The sequence below is a fragment of the Patagioenas fasciata genome, unplaced genomic scaffold, assembly GCF_037038585.1.
Source record: "Patagioenas fasciata isolate bPatFas1 unplaced genomic scaffold, bPatFas1.hap1 Unplaced_34, whole genome shotgun sequence".
Classification (NCBI taxonomy): Eukaryota; Metazoa; Chordata; class Aves; order Columbiformes; family Columbidae; genus Patagioenas; species Patagioenas fasciata.
The window spans coordinates 147,422-163,643 of record NW_027288750.1 but is presented as its reverse complement, the minus strand read 5'-3'; the positions used below and the strand labels follow the sequence as shown (position 1 = coordinate 163,643).

The following is a 16,222-nucleotide window of genomic DNA, read 5'->3' as shown; positions in this document are numbered from 1 at the left end:
CCCTGCTCATGGCAGGGGTGGCACTGGGGGAGCTGGGAAGGTCCCTCCAACCCAAACTGTTCTGTGATTCTTTGACTCTGTCTACAACTACCTAATAGGGAGTTATAGAGAAGACTGAGCCAATTTTTTTTGGAGGTGTATAGCAAAAGGACAAGAGGTAACAAACTGCAGGAAGGGAAATTCCAACTGAAATAAAAATATATCAGCTTCACCGTGGAGTGGGTTTAGTGGTGTGACAAGGGTCGCAGAGGTTATGGGAACTCCAGTCATGGAAACATTCAAAACTTGGCTGATCAGCCTGACCTGACTTTGAAGCCAGCACTGCACAAGAAGGGTTTGGACAAGAGAGTGTGAGCTAAATTATGAGTTTATGAAGATTGAATGAAAGTAACACATGGAAATGCATTCCCGGAGTCCAGAGCTTCTTTCACACTCAATTTCAGGAAGAAAATTGTGTTCCCGTAGGGACAAACAGGATATCAGGAGATCTCAAAAACTCAAGAATATTTAATGTGAAGGAATAATCAAGAATGAATCCAAAAGGTAAGGAAGGATTTCAAGAAAAATTGGACCACTATTTCAATAAACATCATGAAGCCCAGGAGCCAGACTCCCCCACTCCTGAAGCCACGTGATAAACCAAACAACACCTGAGCTCAGTCGCTGCTCCTGCCCCAGCATCCAGACCTGGCAGGACATTTCCTAATATCCCACAACCTGAGCACCTTTCAAGCAGGTTACAGTTCAAATTAAAGCTTCCCATGGAAATGCTGCTTTTCTCTCTCTGCCTTTCAAAGCACAGATTAACTAGACGTCAGGAGTTAACACGACCCACATCTAACATCAAAAGCTGCTGATGTTTAGCTGAGCATAAGTGACAGGTCTGATTCTTTCTTGGCACAAAAGAGTTATTAACTTTTTCAAGGCCCTGTTTTTGCATTTCCCACTACGTCATTACTTCAGTTCTTGTGTGATGGACCAGACCACAAGGCACCAAACTTTCAGTACGTACTTAGGAGAACAGGTGTTAAGAAGGACAGCAACAAGTTACAAACCGGGGTTCTACAAGAGTTTATGGTGTTCCAAACCTCTCGATTCGGCTGCTGAGAACCTTCTCAAATTTTACTAATCAGCCTTAAACTCTGAAAGGCTCTTTGAGCAGTAATATCTACTGCTTCAAAGTATGAGATTTCAGGGGAAAAAAAAGTCTCTCCGTTGTTGGAAGAAAATATTTCTAAATCTGAACAACTTCCCCTTGGTACAGAACTGGCTCTGGTGGAAATTCAGTTTTAGCAATTAAGTCAAAGCTGGGTTTGATTCAATTATCACCTTTTTAAATGCCACCCTTCATGCACATACTGAGCATCTGACCACCAAGAAGCTAAGAGGACATGCCAGTACAGGCCAACAAGCTAAGCTGGATCTAACTTCAGGGCCAGTAACCCACTAACTATCCACCACCTGCTTCAGTACAATAAAATAATTTGCCTGTGTGGTGGAACAGTGCCATTAATCCCCACATTTACACGTGTGGAACTGAGGCTCCCAAAGATGAGCGCAGCTCCATCGCACTCACCATCAGTCATTTAAGTGCTGAAGTCGGAAGCCCAAAGCTCCCTTCAGCTGGTCCCTTCTACAGCCAGAGGGCGTTTCAACCCACCCCAAACCTGCACATCCATCTGGAACTACTCATCCCTCCCCGCTGACCACAAGAGGCTGGAAAGTAACTAAGCTTCTCAAAGCCATGGGCAATGGTTCTGGAATCCATCCAAAACTAACAAGGAATTAAGGAATGGCCTAAGGTCACCCACTTTACTCAGGGCACACATGTGCTGTGTCATTTTTAGGTAGGAGACTGCATTCTGCCCACCAGAGCTAGAGGAACACAGCTCCGCAGCCTCTTGTAGCATCGGGACAAGCTTCAAGTCCCACAGGACAGCAACTGCACTTACTTGGAAGATATTGGAGAAGTCTCTCAAGTTGAAAATGTAGTGGAACTTGATGGCTGTTGGAAGGAATGTAGCGGCTACTTTCTGGTGCAGTCCCAGGGCAAGGGCAATCAGCTGCTGAGCTGATTTTTGCACAGCCCCCGAGAAATTTCCACTTGTCAGGTGCTGCGTTAAAATGGTGCTATAGATCCTGGACAAGGCATCCTGCCCAGGGATGGACAGCGCGAAGACACAGAAGTGACGCTGAGGGAGAGAAAGGAAGGCATGGAAAGGTCAGAGAGGTAGAAAAACACCTTTCAAGCAAAATGCCCTTGGGGATTTGCTGTGATAATCTCATCTAGGCTCCCTTTCCCATGAAATGCTGGACCAGATGATCTTTTGAGGTCCCTTCCAACCTGGGTTGTTCTAGGATTCTCTGATTTGCAGTCCACCTGAACAAGGTTATTTCCCTCTCCCAGTTTGCCAGCAGAGCTCAGGTGGGAAGTGACATCACTCTGCTCACTAAACCAGGGATTTTCAACTGCATCTCACCAATGCTACACTGGAAGTGCAGTCCATTGAAGAGCCAAAGGGCTCTGAAGGTCCCACCGACCTCTGACAAAGCCCAGTCACTGTCTCTATTAAGAGCAGCCCCTGGAAGGTGCCATCTCCCAGAGGACCTCTTTACTAATTTGGAACTTGCAAAGTTGCCCATGGGACACTTCATTTTAACTCCACACCTTGCTGAAGAGGAGCCAGGGTCCAAGCTGACTCTGGTCATTAGGTTTCTCCATGATGAAATGAATTTTGCTCACTGCTACCCAGTCCCTCCATCGGTTGGCAGCTCCCAAAAATCAAAGTCTAATGTTTAAGATCTCTTCCCAAATCTTCTGTTATCAGCAGCGCTTGAACTGCTTTTTGTTTGGCTTGGGGTTTTTTTGTTCGGTTAGGTTTTTGGGGGGATTTGGTTGGTTGGTTGGTTTTGGTGTTCTTTGTTTTGTTGGTTTTGTTTGGTTGCTTGGTTTGGGGTTTGTTGGGGTTTTTGTTGTTGTTGTGTTTTGGTGTGGCTTGGGTTTTTTTTTAGTTTTGTCTGTTTTCTTCGTTTGGGTTTCTCCCCCACACCTCTTTTTACTGACAGCTGCAGCAGACAATTCTGGAAAGCAGGCGGCGTTAATGCACCATGCTTCAGAGCTAAATACGAGCTAAATGAAGGCAAAATCTGCCTGTATGGACCACAAGGTTGTCCTGAAAGTAGGTGTTAAGCTGGCTGGCAACTTTTGACTTCCTCCTCTGACGGAGCTGCAGAATGCGAGGAAAAACAAACAAGGGAATAAGGGACCCAGTTCGGTGCTTCACTATTAGGAATCACAGTCACTCGACAGATTCGTGCCATTTGTACTGATAAAACAACAGCAGGATCTGCCAGTGGTTGTCCTCTAACCTCACGTTTAAATGATCCACCCCAAAATAAACCCAGCGATGCACCTGCCGTTGTGCAGGGCTTTACCTGCAGCCGAGGGTTGATGGTGAAGCTCCCCGCCGTCGGGTTCACGCACGACACATACTGCACGTTCGTGATCTCCTTCAGCGACAGCTTGGTCCGGTCGTACCTTCGGGCAAAACACAAGCAGCAGCACAGTGACCACGGCCACTGCCTCTCTCAGTACGTGTCCCTGGGCTGCCAGAGGCCGCTTGTCTTCAGGGGGTCAAATTCTGCGTCTTGCCAAGATGAGGCCCAGGCCCAGGTTGCCGGCCTATCTGTACACGGCCTGGCACACGCGAGTCCTGCTCCTGGCGGAAATCCTTCAGCTTCAACAACCTGTAGCTAATATTTCTATCAGTAATAAGCACTGAGCAAAGCCCCTGGGCCATACTCTTCACTTGCATGGAAATGGCAGAAAACAGCAGGAGTGTCTCTGGTTTGATCCCAACCCGGGACAGGGTGTGAGAGACTACAAGGGTGACTCTCAAACACTGTGGCAAACCCAGCCCTGCAACACCCAGTCATGGGAGACGGGCCATCGTGAGCAGGTGAATGGTGATTTACATGTCAAGGCCGAGGTGACAGCCACAGACAAAGGCTGGGTGACACAGGCAGTGCTGTGTTGAAGGACACGCAGCCTGTGCGCTGACAGGCCCGACACGGTGTCAAGGCCCAGGCTGAGAGACCCTTCGGGCCTCCCCCATCTTCCACAATCACCCCCAGTGACGCCTGCACAAAAGCCCAGGTGATCCCGAGGGCTATAAACCCTATAAAACCTGTGCCAGCACGGGCAGGGTGCCACCCTGGGGACCCTTCCACCCACCGGGCTGACCACGGGAACCGAACCACACACCACAGGGTGCTGAACCCTGACTACAGACCCAAGCATTCCTGCATAGGAACTGGACCTGAGACTACAAACCCCTCAAACACACCACGGAGCCCTAAGGGTGGTGAGACCTTTCCTTTCCCTTTCCTTTTCCTTCCCTTCCCATTTCCTTCCCCCTCCCTTTCCCCTTCTTTTCTTCCTCTCTCTTTCCTTCCTATATTCCTATTTCTTTGCCTTCCTTTTTGTGAGTAATACAGTAACATAAGGTTTAGAGCCCCACTTGTGCCACAAAACTCTTTCATGTGAATCTTTTCGCTGCTAAACTGTTTATCGATTGAGCTTAAGTAACATAAATCCTTCTGCCACTGAGTCATTTGCCAATTGGACCAAGCTACAAAAAATAAAGGTCTTTTGTTTGTGGACCTTCAGGATTGTATGTACTTTTTTCCAACCCAGGGGACTGACAAATCTCAGTCACACTTCCCCCAACCATAGCGCCAGGTGGGACATGACAAGGGTCAGCAGGCTGCTGCTGCCGGGGGAGGACAGGGAGTCCTGGGCTCCCTGGTTTAAGAAGCACAAGGAATTACTGGAGAGAGTCCAGCGGTGGCTACAAAGATGCTAAGGGATCTGGAGCACCTTTCTTGTGACAAGAAACTGAGAGAGCTGGGGCTGTTGAGCTGGAGAAGAGAAGCTGAGAGGGATCTGATCAATGGGATCAATATCTCAGGGTGGGTGTCAGAGGATGGACCAGACTCTGTTCAGTGGTGCCCAACGCCAGGGTGAGGGGCAGCGGGCACAGACTGAAACACAGGAGGCTCCATCTGAACATGAGCAGAAACTTGTTTGCTGGGAGGTGCCAGAGCCTGGCCCAGGCTGCCCAGAGCGGGTGTGGAGGAATTGAAAACCATTCCAGTGGTTAAAATTCAGACAGTCAAGAAAACACACCTTCAATGAAAATAAAGAAATAATGGGAAGGGTTATTAGAATGGAGTCGTGAGACAGGTAAACTGAGCCTTGGCAGCTAGGAAGTGTCAGGTAGTCTGTAAACCCTGCCGTACCCAACCAACGGGGAACTGGGGAGGGAATTTGCAGTTGGGATTAGGGGTGGATATAAGCAGTGGCTTTTTGCCCTGTTTTGTGTGCCTACCTTTAGGTGGAACACCCGACCTTGCAAAATCGTTAATAAAATATGCTTTGCTGAGAGATCCTACCTGAGCCTATTATATTGGTGAGATGATAACTTCCTGCATGCAATACAGTGCCCAGTGGGCACTGCTGAGCACATGGGCAGAAGGCCTCGATGTGTCTGGGAGGGGACCCATGGCATGCTGCATCCGCCCGCACCTCGCTGCATCCCCTGTACGTTGCTGCATCCGCCCGCACCTCGCTGCATCCCCTGTACGTTGCTGCATCCCCCCGCACCTCGCTGCATCCCCTGTACGTTGCTGCATCCCACCGCACCTCGCTGCATCCCCTGTACGTTGCTGCATCCCCCAGCACCTCGCTGCATCACCTGTACGTTGCTGCATCCGCCCGCACCTCGCTGCATCCCCTGTACGTTGCTGCATCCGCCCGCACCTCGCTGCATCCCCTGTACGTTGCTGCATCCCACCGCACCTCGCTGCATCCCCTGTACGTTGCTGCATCCCCCAGCACCTCGCTGCATCCCCTGTACGTTGCTGCATCCCCCCGCACCTCGCTGCATCCCCTGTACGTTGCTGCATCCCCCCGCACCTCGCTGCATCCCCTGTACGTTGCTGCATCCCCCCCGCACCTCGCTGCATCCCCTGTACGTTGCTGCATCCGCCCGCACCTCGCTGCATCCCCTGTACGTTGCTGCATCCGCCCGCACCTCGCTGCATCCCCTGTACGTTGCTGCATCTGCCCGCACCTCGCTGCATCCCCTGTACGTTGCTGCATCCGCCCGCACCTCGCTGCATCCCCTGTACGTTGCTGCATCCGCCCGCACCTCGCTGCATCCCCTGTACGTTGCTGCATCCCCCCGCACCTCGCTGCATCCCCTGTACGTTGCTGCATCCGCCCGCACCTCGCTGCATCCCCTGTACGTTGCTGCATCCGCCCGCACCTCGCTGCATCCCCTGTACGTTGCTGCATCTGCCCGCACCTCGCTGCATCCCCTGTACGTTGCTGCATCCGCCCGCACCTCGCTGCATCCCCTGTACGTTGCTGCATCCCCCCGCACCTCGCTGCATCCCCTGTACGTTGCTGCATCCCACCGCACCTCGCTGCATCCCCTGTACGTTGCTGCATCCGCCCGCACCTCGCTGCATCCCCTGTACGTTGCTGCATCCCCCCGCACCTCGCTGCATCCCCTGTACGTTGCTGCATCCGCCCGCACCTCGCTGCATCCCCTGTACGTTGCTGCATCTGCCCGCACCTCGCTGCATCCCCTGTACGTTGCTGCATCCCCCCGCACCTCGCTGCATCCCCCATGCCTCACTCCATCCCCCACACCTCGTTGCATCCCTCTGCGCCTCACTGCATCCCCCTACTCCTCGCTGCAGCCCCTTGTGCCTCCAACGCTCCCTCGCAGCTCCCTCACCCTCTATCTGCCTGACTTCCCTGACACCCACAGCCCAAGATTTCTGCCTCCGCTCCACTGTCTCTGTTCCTCGGAAGCTTTTGGCAGAGCTCAGGCATGCACACAGCTGAGGAGAGTGGAAATTGCAATGCGTCCCTGCCCTGTATTCCCTGTGGAGAGATGCAAATATTCATGTCCCACACAGAGCTGCTGGCTAAAGTGTAAAACACACCAATCTCCTTCCAAAACAGTCACTGCTTTTCCTTCAAATCACCTCTGCCTAGATAATGGTTGTTTGCTGCTGCCTGACAGAAGACAATGTTAGGTGCTCACAGCAGGGGGGTTCACCCCAGCTGAGGCCAAATCCACAGCCGCCTCTGCTCTCAGCGTCGCGGGGCAGCAAGGCCGAGCATCGCGCTCCCCTCGCAGGCTTTGCACTGGGACCACAGTCACAAGCCACAGCAAGAGCAGAGCAAAGCTCCTCTCAACCCAGCTATGAGTAAGCAATCAAGCGGTATTAAAGAAGCGATGGACAACGTCCTCGGACACACGGTGTGAACTGTGGGGTTGTCCTGTGCAGGGACAGGAGCTGGACTCGATGATCCTTGCGGGTCCCTTCCAGCTCAGGACGTTTTGTGATTCTAAGTGAATTTGTTTGCTGGGGACAGGGGAAGCCCTGAGGGTGCTCAACTCTCAGTTCACCCAGAGCCTCCCAACCAGCTCTAGCCCAGCAGTATGCAATGGGAAGAGGGACCCACGCTTTGAGATTCTCTCAAACCCACTCCCCAGCACTGGAGCTGAACAAAAAGGTCTCTGACAACCAAGCCCAAGCAGGCTCCTACCAGTGGCCGTAGTCCAGGTGCTGCCGGATCAGCGTATGGGGCTGCACTCTCCCGTAAGCGTCCACCTCGGGCATGTTGAGATCATCAATGAAGTACACGAGCTTCTTGGTACCTGGAGGGCCATAATTCCTACCAGCCTTTTTCTCCAGAGGTTTCTCAAGCATACCTGTAGGGAGGCAGAGGTGCAAAGCTCATCTACTGGGAGAGCAACTGCTGCAAAATAAAAATGATTTCTCAGCCCAGCTCAATGCTGTGCTGTGTGTAGCTACAGCGGCCCCTCAAGGAGCTGAGATGTCCCCCAGCTGCAGCTGTATGAGGAGCAGCTGAGGGGCCTGGGGGTTCAGCTGGAGAACAGGAGCTGAGGGGAGACCTTCTGATCTCTGAACTGCCTGAAAGGAGCTTGGAGCCAGGGGGGTCGGGCTCTGCTCCCCAGGAACAAGCGCCAGGAGCAGAGGAAACGGCCTCAAGTTGCACCAGGGGAGGCTGAGGTTGGATCTGGGGAACAATTTCTTCCCCAAAGGGCTGTGGGGCATTGGAACAGGCTGCCCAGGGCAGTGCTGGAGTCACCAGCCCTGGAGGGTTGGACAGACGTGGAGATGAGGTTCTCAGGGACTAGAGTGCTAGAGCTGGGTTACGGTTGGACTCGATGATCCTGAAGGTCTCTTCCAACCAAACTGATTCTATGATTCTACAGTGCAGCTGGGAGCCCTGCAGGGACCCTTGGTCAGCACTTTGGTTTGACTTAAATCAGAAAGCTCTCAACTCTTCCTTCCAAACAAAAATACAACAAACTTCGTCTGCTACAAAACATGTCTACCTCAGAGCAAACAAGAGCTTTTCATGCAAGATAAAGCCTTTTGAATCTCTTCTGCATAATTTTTTAAATGAAATCTTGCTTGCAGAGGTGGCTGTGCCAGAGCAGTGAGCGTCCCCTGCTGCCTGCCCCGGCGATGCGGCAACTGCAGCGTGGCCAGGGCAGCAGGCACTGGGCGCTGCGATGGAGAAAGGGAGATGGATGCTGTGGGCACAGAAGCCCACGAGCAAAGCTGCTGGTTTTGTGAATATATGCATCTTTTACCCTGTTAGACAAAAATAGGCGATCTCAGGGCCAAATTCCTGGACATCTTCAGAACAACCAACATGACACTTTTATTTAAATGCATCAAATAATCATAAGTTCCCTGATCTTCTCACCAGCGTTACCCAACCCTCCAGATAATGTGACAAGACTTAATTCCAACACGAGCTGTCAAATTACCACCTAGTTTCAAGTAGGGTCACGCACACGCAAAGGAAAGCACGGAGAGAACAGTTTCGCATTTCAAAGCCTTGGAAGACTTTAATTTGTTTTAGCAGAAGGCTGGGGTCATATGTTGCTCTAGCTCATAAAACGTGGGGAATATTTATAATCCTGGGCTGATATTTAATAAAAATCACCCCACGTCGCTGCACATCATGTTCTATAGGTTATTGATTCCTCTGATTGCAGCCCAGGCAACCTTTACTGTCTCAGTAAGTGGAAAAGCAAACGGAAGCAACGCTCCTCTGCCCAGACCCCGGGTGGGTTTTCTGCCCTGTGCTTACTCGAAGAATTTGTTTCATTAGCAGTTTTGGGTTGGCAACAGACCTATAAGGTGCTATAAAGCAGCACACGGTAAGTAGCAATTCTTTGTAATTAGGGAAGACTGGCAAATGTAAACGGGACTGGGAGTTTTTTTAAGCCATTTATTATCACGTGCAAAAGTTGTTAAGGAAGATTTATATTCCGTTGGTTTGTTTCAGATCACAGACCTTTCAAAACGCTGGGTTTTTCCTGCTCGGGTGCACTGCAGACAGCTCGCCTTGCTCACCACTCAAAACGCAGCTGATTTCTTGTCACAGACAGTTGCTGCACAAAGGAATGGATTGTGCTACGAAAAATGATGAATCTTTCCTCAGCGGAGCCTCTCTCCCCGTTCAATAAAACCACAATATTTGAAATTTCTGGTAGCAAGTTAAATTAAGTGTTTCAAATAAGCATTTAATTTAAATTTAATTAGTCCCTAATTAACATATAAAATCAGCCCTTTTTGAGGTTAAACAAGTATGCAAGAGATTCATCACACTGAAATGCAATTACTGGGGATCAAGTGACATGTTCGTGGAAGTGGTATTTTAATTCAAAGCCGTATCTCACAATAATAATAAGGGGCGGTGTGTCTGTGTGAGATCCTGACACATACTCAAACCAGCACCTCAAAGAAACAGTCTGGACACCTCGTACCTTCTGGTTGGTGAGCAAGGGAGAGGGAAAAAAAGAACCCAAACAAAAAAACCCACAAGATTTATTGCAATTTCTCTGAATGACAGAAGTCAGGGCTACATCTGATGGAGGGGCAGAGGCCCAAGAGGGCACGAAGCAGAGCGAGGCCCAGGGCAAATGCCACAGAATGTGGTATTTAGTCACAATAAACTACAGAAAATCCCCAAACTGGCCCCAGGTTCAGGCAGAGAGAGTGTTGGGCTCCTTTTAACCCCTGTGCACACGGCGCTTCTGGAAGCCACAGGATGCAGGGATGGGTTGAACAACAACTCTGCTTCCCCTAAGGGCTGCATCTTATACATCTCTGCAGCAACAGGCACCTTGTCTAAGGAACTACTGGAACTCAGGTTAGGATCTTTTTTAAGTAAGAAAAAATCCAAAATTACTTTGTGCCCATGTTTTACAAATTTAAAGATGTGCCTGCTGGGGAAAAGAATAAAGCAGCCAAGTGACAAACTACACAAAAAGGGACAAATTAACTCTAAAAAATGAGCAGCAGGGATCCAGGCCAAGCAGTATAAATCATGCTTCTCAATGCAAATCTCACCACCACATCTTCATCCACACACAAGACAACTTGCTCCTCTGTGCAGGGGAAGAAAATCACTGACTCAGCCCACAGCTCATGACCAGGGACACGGTGCCAGGTCTGCCTGTACAAATAACACCTGCACACACTCGCCCATCCAGCTGGAGACAAACGGCTGCACATTCACAGAATCACAGGATCCCAGGCTGGTTGGGCTGAAGGGACCTCTGCAGATCCCCCAGTCCAAGCCCTGCTCACGCAGGGTCACAGAGCAGATCACACAGGTGGGTCCAGGCGGGTTTCAATGTCTCAGAGAAGGAGACTCCACACCCGCTCTGGGCAGCCTGGGCCAGGCTCTGGCACCTCCCAGCAAACAAGTTTCTGCTCATGTTCAGATGGAGCCTCCTGTGTTTCAGTCTGTGCCCGCTGCCCCTCACCCTGGTGCTGGGCACCACTGAACAGAGTCTGGTCCATCCTCTGACAGCCACCCTGAGATATTGATCCATTGATCAGATCCCTCTCAGCTTCTCTTCTCCAGCTCAACAGCCCCAGAGCTCTCAGTCTCTCCCCATAAGAAAGAATCTCTAGGTCCCTCAGCATCTTTGTCCCCCACCCAGGCAGCTGGACAGAGAGACAGACAGACAGACAGACAGACAGACAGACAGACAGACAGACAGACAGCTCAGCCCATTTAGCAGCTCAAGGGCATTTTGCAGAGACCCCAACACAGGGAAAAAAGCAAAGGGGCACCTGGGAGGGAGGAGGGAGACTGCAGCCATCACACACTAGCAAGACCCAAAACCCTTCAGACCTGCCCCAGAAAGCTGCCGTGACTCCACGACACAGCCCCAGGTGACACAGCGTGGGCTGAGCCTGTGCTGTCACCTCTGCGAGTGGATCAGTCCCACAGGGCAACTTTAAACTCTGACACCTTCCTTAAAACATCTGCAGTGCCGGGAGCCCAGCAGAGCACAGACAGGGGCTGTGATGCTCATGGCCGTGAGCGTGTTCGCCCCAGGGCCACCTGGCCAGGAAAAACCCACATGGTGAAGGTTAAAACCTTGGTCTCACTGGTGCTGGTCCTGTAGAGGGAGTAAAGGGATTTCAGGACACTTGGGTCAGACCAAACTCCATAAAGGAAGTTATTTTGGTTTACAGTGACCCACAGCTGTTGTTCAACTCAAAACAAGCAAGGTTGTTTCATTCCTGATTAATAAATACATGTAGAAAATTATCCTCTCTCTTTAGGTCAACTGAAAGTGAAAATACCATTCCAAAATGAGTCACTTTTCAACAATTCCCTCTTTCTCTTCATCTGTGAAAAGACTACACAGCAGAACTGACCTTATCCTGGTCTCAAACTTCATCTTTCACTGATGTGCCAAAATCCTCATCAAAGATATTCTCATGGGCTTCCCCAGGTCAGAGCCTCCCAGGGTCAGCAGCCGTGTCCCCTGGGGCGGTGGGATGTGGCACCCGCTCCGTGGGAGCACACGGGGCTGCATCAGGATGCGGGGGACAGCCCAGGAACCAGCAGCACCTGCACATCCCCATTAGCACTGTCCTCACTGACAACTGGGATGCAATTCCCATCATTGCACTCTGAGGACAGCTTAGATCCCAGCCAAGCAACCCATTCTATTCAGCACGGGCTTAAATTCAAGCGTATTAAAGACACACCTCAAGTCAAGTACGAGCTGTGTGCTGTAGAGAACAGCAGCAGATTTAAGTGTGTGCTTTGCACAGCCCTGAACCAGAGTCGTGGTGTTCAGAATTCAATCCCTCATGTTGGGAAATGCCATTTTCCATAAAACCAGGAGTCTGCGGACCAGTGAGTTTCACAGTGGGATTTAAGAGTCAGTGGGTGCCAGTGCAGTGCCCACAGTGCACACCCAGCTCCAAACCCCGACGGACACCCCAGGAATTTGGTGACCTGCCAGGCAGAAGTCCCACATCTCAGCCATTGTCTTACCTTGCAGCATGGCAGAGGTGGCGTAGTAGTTAAACGGGACCTTCTTCACCACATAGGCGTCTGTATCCAGTGAGCAGAGCTTGTCCCCCACCAGCACAGACTTCCCCGTGCCGGCGTTGCCCACCAGCATCACGGGGCGCCGGCGCTCCAGGAGCCTGTCCATGAAGTACCGCACACGGACCGTCTCGGCGGTGGGCACCAGGCAAGCCTGAGAGGGGCAAAACGAGCAGGTAAGTGTACCCATCTGTGGCACCACCCCACTGCCATGTTCTGAGGAGACATCAAACTGGGAGAGCCAGGAATGAGTGCGGTGACCTGAGTTTCTAGATGGCGCTAGGAAGGGAACAATACACTGCTACCAACCATTCAAGTCAAACTATCTGTACAGACGAAACAATGACAGCGGGATGCTGAGAGCAACATCTGGATCTCCCCGCAAACACACATTTTGCTAAAATGGTAACAATTTTTACAAGTCATCTGCTCACTGTGGCACCTCTAAAAGGAAAGAAAGGCATAGCTGGCAAACGCAATTCACTACCTGCAGCAACTCTCATTTTTCGTCCAAATCATATAAACAACCCTATTTTCAGCCACGCAGAATGACGAGATGGTGTCTCAGGGACTTTGTCACTACGTTGTCCCACATCCTGCTTCTCTCTGCAGGCCAAACGCACCTCCATCCCGCACCCTGGGCACACCAGCCCTGGCTCATAGGTGTCTCTGAGCCTGCGCCTCATGTACATCACTCAGCTCTGGAAGATGGATGGAGGATGAGTCTTCACAGTCAAAGTACAGTAAAGAAAGATGGGTAATTGAGTTGTACTTCATAAAGAATGTGTCAAGGGTTTTGATTGTGGGGTGACAATACAACCATGGCAGATGTGTTGTTAGCCCCCTCTCCCCCACCTTCAGCCCCTCTCTCTCCCCCATTCCCACTCAGGACAGGTGATTGGGAGGGAAAGAAGGATAGATAGAAGAGAATTGGAAAAATTAAAAATGTTTTACTAATGCTACTAATAAGAATAGAGAAAATAATACAAAATATACAAAACCAATCTTGAAAGCCCCAGCAACTGCAGAGCTGGCACTTGAAGTCCTGGACTGGACTGTGCAGCCAACCGGAGCTGGATTCAGTCTGTCATGAGGCCTCAGTTCGCAGGGACGACCAGCAAGGTCCTCTCCTAATCTCGGCCATAAGCAAAATGGACGAGATCCTCGTGATCTCCCACTTTTATATGAAGTATTCACGTGAATGGGATGTTATACTCTGTTTGTCAGTTTCTTGGTCACCTGTTTCTCATTGCCCCTCTCGCGAGATGCGAATCTGTCCTTATCAATAACCTCACATTCCATTGCTATGTTTACCAAAACATGGATCTGGTTCTCCAGGAAAACGCAGCTGATATGAAGGTTTTACCTGACAGGCAAATTCACTAAAAGAGAAACTTGTTTTTAACAAAACCAGGACGGAATGCCATTCTTATTATGAAGTGCTTGACCTCGAAGGAGACTTCAATTGAAATGCCTGCATACAGTCACTAAAATGCATGTGCTCTTCCCAGACAAAACACGTGCAAGGTTCACATACCTGTAAGGGCATTTCTGGATCAAATTCAAACTGAGGAATAAGTTTAGACCAAGGTTCAAACTTCTTCGTTTCTGGATCAATGTAGAAGTCAAAGACTGTGCCCTGAGAGGGAAACTTGATAGTCTTGAATTCTGCCACCCACCACTTGCTGAACTCCACTCTGTAGTCCACAAGCTATAAGACAAAAAGTGGAGAAAATACACTAATCTGGATCAATTAATTAGTAATGGAGAATGTTATCTATCCCAGTCCACCAGAGCAGGATTAGTCCTTAAAATATATTCCACAGCATAAAGTTCTTATCATTTTTCCTGCTATTAAGCCTAATTTTTCATTTTCTTCATTTCTGCTCATCAGTCCTATTTATTCATCTAAATAATTCATCCTCTGTGTTGATCACTCTTGGTATGTCTGAGACTAGATAGATGGATCAATTTGAAAAAGAGAAATACGTGCCTATGACTAAACAGACCACTTGATTGATTCTTGGTGCCTACTTCTTCCAACAGACAAGGACACAACATCCGTCTACATCTGTGCTCATGGTCAGTCACAGCATGCATACCAAAGCCTTTCCTCATCAATCACACCACTCTATTCAGAGTGAGTTGTTGTCTTCTGGCTTCTTTTCAAGCCACAACGTTTCAGACAAGCAGGACTGCAGACACCAGCGCACCAAAGCAGCAGCGAGGGTCTGCCCCTCTGACCCCGCCGTGATTCTGCGCTGCCACATTCCCCTCAAAGCACCCGTTTCCTTGCTTTTCCCCATTGTATCTTTCTACACATGGAGATTTTGGAGCATCTGAATTTTTTCAACTGGGGTGACAGTTTTGCTTTAGATGCTGGGTCAGGACTCACAAAATGTGCTTAGTCCCCTCCTCTGCCCTAGGTCTCCTGTATGACATTGGGCCAGCCATTCTGCCCAAACACCTTCCCATGTGGACAATGGGAACTGGAGAGAGGTGGAGGGGAGGAGGAGAGGAAAATTGCTGTGAGAAAGATGTTTGTGAAATACCGGACGCATCATTTAGCCCGTTTTAACAGCACAGTTTGTTCCTGGGGTGTCTGCGGGTCTCTCCTCCCCATAGCCATACAATGTGGGGTCACCAACACATTGTCCATAGGCTGCTCGGCCTCCATAAGGAAACCTGGGTTTGTTGCTGAACTGAACCAAGTGTCCTCCATAAAGCCTCCTGAGCCACAGTCCCTCAAAAGACCAGTGGATTTGAAAAACACATTAATAGTATCCACGATTTTGCAGACTCATGCTATTCAGAGAGGCAGAATCCCTGTAATTCTCCGTTCTCCTGTTGTTATAACTCCTCAGCAGCGGCAGCAGAGTAGCCCGCAGTGGAGCGGGACGTGCGTGCTGCTAAAAGCTTTCCCACAAGGGTGCCCTTACCCCGCACAGCCAAACCGCCTGCAAGCGCGCTGTGCCGCGCTGCCCGCCCTCCCTGACCCCGCGGTTAAATGGAGCCACTCCAGCCCCAGCTCTATTGCCAGAACGGTGTGGAATTCAAACCACTTCCTTAATAAAACCCCATATGGATGACCGCTAATTTCAGAGCCAGGAAATGGCAAATCTATCATCTGTTTTTATACAGGGGCCCCGCTACCCACCAACAAGCACCGAGTAGTGGGAAGCCTCCCAGACTGTTTCTCCTGACATTTCGGCCGCGAAAGGTCAGCGCGAAGGGCACCTTCGGTGGAAAGCAATAAACAGATTTTATATTGGATCATTTTTCATCAGGCTCCCCATTGCTCGGACTGCTGTATCCTCGCACTCTCAGCTCTGACATTTACAGAGCACCGCGGGCAGTAACGCACAGCCAGGCTCCCGGCGGAGCCTCCCGGAGGGTCGCTGTGCCTGCAGCTGCTCCTGCAGCCCACCCAGAGCCACTACCGCAGGCAGGAGCCCGGCCTGATGCACCCGAGACTGACTGTGCGGCATGGGGAACACAGCGGCCAGCTGCCACAGCACCGCACACCAGCATACTTGCGCTTGTACTGCTGAAGCAAAGACAAGTAGTGCTTCCCAGGCTTTATTGTGTTTTGTTTTGTTTCTTTAAGTCATCCTAGACTGGCAACACTAAGGCTGAGTATTTCCCAGCTGGCACATGGGAAATGGAGGCTCCACAAGGACCAAGGAAGCTGGTCTCGCACAGGTCATTCAATGGTCACAAGGTGTGATGGCACCAAGT

At 50.5% G+C, this 16,222-nt stretch overlaps 1 pseudogene; it reads right to left on the bottom strand.

The window, feature by feature from the left end:
* Nucleotides 1-16,222, bottom strand: part of LOC136113734 (dynein axonemal heavy chain 9-like) — a 90,835-nt pseudogene that overhangs the window by 30,959 nt on the left and 43,654 nt on the right.